Source organism: Solanum pennellii, chromosome 3 (assembly GCF_001406875.1).
Source record: "Solanum pennellii chromosome 3, SPENNV200".
Lineage (NCBI taxonomy): Eukaryota > Viridiplantae > Streptophyta > Magnoliopsida > Solanales > Solanaceae > Solanum > Solanum pennellii.
The window spans coordinates 12791170-12796710 of record NC_028639.1 but is presented as its reverse complement, the minus strand read 5'-3'; positions in this window follow the sequence as shown (position 1 = coordinate 12796710).

Here is a 5541-nt window from a genome sequence, read left to right as displayed (position 1 = left end):
TTCTCGTTTGGAGAAAAATCGTGGTGGAAATGCGGTTGAAAGCTGAAATGAGACGACAGAACGAGTGAAAGAAGTTACTGAAAGTAAAGCCCCTTTTGTTGTGTTGGGCAACATGGGAGTGCGAACTCGGTTCCCCGTACGACACACACAACTATTAACGCTCTTTCTCAATCAGGTCTGGAACGCACAGTGTTGTTCAACCTTTCCCTTTGTCTTTACTACTCTATCATAGGTCTTATGGACGCTTTCCTATTTCTTTCTGTTTTATGTCGCTAATGGTCGCTAAGGCCGCTTTAGCTGCAGGTTCGTACTATTTAGTTTAAAGCAATAGAGGGCGCCTTCGTATTTGAATTCTTTTTGAAATTTCATTTTTTTCTTGTAAATTTCTCACATATACAAGCTCAAACAACAGCCAAGAGGGTGGAAGTTGTGTGTTTACAGTCACTCTCCTATATCCTATAATAGCATAAGCATAGCAGAAAGCTTCCATGCCTCGCTATCCTATCTTTCAAACCGACACCGAAGGAGTTGAACGTAGTGAAAAGAGTCGTTTCTTTGATGAAAGACGCCATGTTCGTTATCATATTCCTTGATTACATTATAATATATTCGATGAATGACAACGATCAGGCTAGTCATCTCACAGTAGTTCTCCCTACACTCATGGATATAATGTTTTATGCTAAATTCTATAAGTGTGAGTTTTGGCTAAAGTATGTGGCATTCATAGGTCACATTATTTCTATTGATGGGATTCGAGTTGATACTAAGAAGATTGAGGCATTAGAGAACTAGCCTAGGCCTACATCTCTAACAGATATTATGAGTTTCTTATGATTGGATTTTGTAATTCAAGGTTTTTCAAGGGGTTTTAATCTATTTCATCAATGTTGACTAAGTTCACTAAGACATCAGTTAAGTTTTAATGGTTTAAAGCTTGTAAGAAAAGCATTCACAAATTGAAAAAGTGGTTGACTGCTGCCCTATGTTGACCATACCTGAAAGTATGCAAGGTTATTTTGTGTATTGTTATGCCTCCAAAGTTGGACTTGGTTTTGTATTAATGCAGAATGGTAGGGTTATATCTTATACTTTCACAAAGCTTAAAATTCACGAGAGGAATTATGCAATATATGGTCTAGAGGTTGTTGCTTTATTGTTTGCTTTTAAAATATGGAGTCATTATCTTTATGATGTTCATGTCCATGTGTTCACCAATCACAAATGTGTTCATTATGTTTTAAATCACTTACTCAAGGAAATAGAGGTATTTTTGGACTTACTCAAAGATTATTATATGAGTATTATCAACAACCCAGGTAAGCCTAACGTTTTTGTTGATGCTTTGAAAATATTATCTAAGGGTAGTACCTCCCATATTAAGGAAGACAAAAAAGAGTTAGCAAAAGATATGCACTGACTTACAGAATTAGGAGTCCTGGTTAATAGATTCCAATTAAGGAGTAGGGGTGATTATGAATGCGGTAAATCATCATTAGTGTCTGAAGTTAAAGATAAACAAGATCAAGACCCTATTTTCCTTGAATTAAAGGCAAATGTTAAAAACCAAAATATGATGAGTTTTGAACAAGGGGGAGATGGTGTTTTGAGGTATCAAGGTAGGTTGTGTATATGAAAGGGGAATGAACTCTAAGAGAGTATCATGGAGGAATATCATAGCTCCAGATATTCTATGTATCCGGGTTCCATAAAGATGTATCTTGACTTGAGGGAAGTCTATTGGTGGAGTAGTACAAAGAGGGTCATTAAGAATTCTGTCTAAAGTGTCTAGATAGCAAACAATTCAAGGTAGAGCACAAGAGGCATGATTACAAGGCTCTGAACATAGAACTTGCGGAATGGAAGTGAGAGATGATCAATATGGATTTCATTGCATGATTCGGACTCATTTAATTATATATAATGGAGACAAAGCATGCACACAATCAAGAAAAAAGTAACAATGGAAGCTGAAATAACAAAGAGGTGAAGACCCGAGGATCGCGGAACCCATTCAGTGTGCTGCCAAAATGTTTCGTCCTTGCCATTTGTTTTGTGAGCTGAAGAGGGGCACAATTCTTCGAAGAAGTATGATGTATCCCAATGATAAAAAATGCAAAGATAATGAATGGTAATGCAAGACGCAAATATAATACCAAAGGGCTGATCACCGAGTGGATTGGTGATCCTGACTTACTGTGTTGAGTGGTCCTTTGCATCATAGCATTTTATAAGTTATAAATACCTATTAATGTTTTTAGATTAGTATCGAATTTCATAGTTTTGAACAGTAATTCTTAGACTTAGTTTCTAGTTTTAGTTTTTGAGAGATCTTGGGAAACTTTGTTGTTGAACCTTTAAGATTTGAAGATTATCATTTAAAGATATTAAAAGTGGGTGATGGAAATTATTCATCCAAGACTCAGTTGAAGTAAAAATAAATAAAACCTATTTGATGTTACTTCAATTTTGTACCATTTTCTATCTTTTTTCCTTCTCTAGCCGATTCATGGGGTCTGATTTTGTGGATATGATTTAAATCTATTGTTGGGTGTTGCTTGTTGTTTGTCTATTCCTTATTCAAACATTATTTCATGTAGTAATTGAGTTTGAACTAAATGATGTTGTTGTTGCAAATATGATTTATCCTTAGTGTTTTTGGATTGCTCGAGAGAGAGGTTTTAAAACTAAGAGTACTATGTGGATATCCGGTGGTTATTGGGTCATCATGGGTTCATCTCACGAGAGTGATACTTGTCCCTTTCCCACACTTTCAGCTTGAGAGAGTGTTTGGGCTAAGGTAGAGACTAGGCTTAAAAGTTCCAACTCGACATTCAGAGATGAACCCAGATCATTTGGGGTTAGTTGGTTGATACACAATTTACCCACACTAAAGTCTACCTAGTTAGATATATTCAGCGATGTACTATCAATAGAAACTACCCTTCCGTATGATTTATCTCATATTCTTGTAACATCCAAAGAATCACATTTCCCCATTAGTGTCTCTTATTGTTTTTACCGTCTTTTAGTTGCAAATTTGATTACCATAACCCCCCAATGTTAATAGACCTTTGAGTCACCCCTCTAATTTACTATGTTTGTATACGATAACTCATTATAACTTTGACTAGCATGGGTTAGGTTTGGGCTTATCTGAATTATTTTTAGTACCACACCTTGTGGGAAAGATCCCAACCCTGTTGGGTTATATACTTGATAAGGATAATCGATGCTTAATACTAGATTAAGTTTCTTTGTCGATGTTTATCAAAATGGCGCCGCTTCTGGGCAGTTGTGTCACTTGATAATTCTCAGTTAAGTGAAAATTTTGTTCTTGTTAGTCTTATTTTACTAACATTATTTTTAGGTTTGAGTTTTGTTTGTTGGAGCTTTAGAGCAGCAGAGATGTGTAAGGGAAATACTTGTGAGCTAATGGAGAACCTTCCATTAGAGGTGATGATGTTCCCGGGAAAAGACCCTAACCTTTAGACGTTTGGAAGGTGAACAACTTCATGAGTCATGGTTGAGATTCAACACACTTCTAATTCAATGCTCAACTCATTTAATTCCCGACATCGTTCTTCTGGAGTACTTTAAATAATGTTTTGTTCGAAAAAATAGGATATTGGCTGACCAATTTATCCCTTGTGGCTTAGTACAACAACCCTTTGTGGTCACAACACGATTGCTTGACCAATTGATGAAGACCAACCAGGGGCGGAACTATGACACGTCGTGGTAGGTAAGATGAACAACCTTCGTCTTAATATTTTTCTAATATATATGTATATAAATTAATAATCAATTTCCTTGGATATATACTAAATATTGAAAAACCTTGACAGAATAAAGGTTGACAACCCAGCGGTTAAGGCTGTGCAAAGATGCTTCGCCGTTTCGGTTTCAAGCCCAAGTGTTTGTATTTTCTTTAATTTTTCTAATTATTCCATTTTCTCTCTTAGCGAAGGAAAAAATCAGCTTGGCTTCGATCCCAAGCTTGAACATTTCAATTATTTAGTATTTGTTCCGTTTTTTATCCTAAGAAAAAGTACAAAAAATACCTTTTTTAATTTAAGAAAAAAAGATGCTCCACTTTTGGATTTTTGAAATTTTTTAAAAAAGAATAGATTTATAATTGTCTTTTCCTTTATGTTTTTTTGTCTTTTTCTTCTCCCAATAGCCCAAGGTCGGAGTAATGACATGGCGAGGTTGGGCAAATGAACAACATTCGTCGGAAAATCTTTTCTAATATATATATAAAATATCAATTTTCTTGGACATATATTAACTCTTGACGAACCTTGACACAATAAAGGTTGATAGCCTAGCACTTAAGTTTGTGCGAAGATGCTTCATCCTTCAAAATTTGAGCCCATGTGTTGGTGCTTTCTTTAATTTTTTTCATTATTCGATTTTTGTTCATAGAAAACCCAAAACTCAGCGTGGGTTCGATCCGTGGCTTGAACATTTCATTTATTTAATATTTTCTCTTTTTTTCTCCTGAGAAAATGTACACAAATTACCTTTTTAAGTTAACAAAGAACAAAAGGAAACAAAAGATTCACTTTTGACTTTTCTTAACATATAAAACAAATTGATTCATAATTGTCTTTTCCATTTAGTTTTTTGTCTTCCTCTTCTCCCAAAAATCCTTTAAAACTTTAATCTTTACCTTTCTATCTTCTCAATTTTCATAAAATTTTTCAAATTTTTAAGAAATTAGATGCTTTAATCATTGTATATTTCTTCCTCAACCGCCATTAAGTGTCAAAAGGTATTTTTAATTCTTTTTTCATTTAGTTTAGTTTTTTGTAGTAATGTATTGAAAGACTTGAATATCTAAATTTTATCTTAAAAGCTACTTTATTTATTTGAGTATTGATCAACCATTTTGACTATTGTGGATGATTTATAGTAGGTTTGGTATACATGAGTATTATTTTAGTTTAGAATTCGATAAGTTTGGAGAAATATTTTTTTAGAGTACCCAAAATAAGTTTTGCGCCTCAAAATCAAAATCAACTACGCCAAGATTAAAATTTCAACAAAATAGAAATATCATCTCATTCTTCCCAAAGACGAGAATTTTATGTAAATGATTTAAAGGTGTGTCACAGAAAGAGCAAACGACTATTTATGTACGATATGTCGACAAATGGGGTTTGTGATGGAGGACTTTATGGACTTGTTCATATTAAAATCACTAATTCTTTATCTCTAAGGAAAGAAACTGTAACAACCGGAGAGAACCCCCTAGACGTTACCAGCATACTTAACCGGAAGGGGTCTTATACAAGCCCTTAGCATAATCGTCACTACCTAATGTGTAACACCTTAAATGTGATGTAGGTGTGTCTAGATCCTAGCATGAGTTAAATGATGATATAAGGTACTAAAAAAGACTAAAAGTATTGTTAAGAGTCAGTATATAAAGTTTGGAAGAGTTTGGAGATCAAACGTCTAAGACGTTCAGAAAGTAGTCGAAGTTCGACTAGTGTGTCATAGTGTTTTGTAGTGGAGTTTTGGAGGATGTTTTGA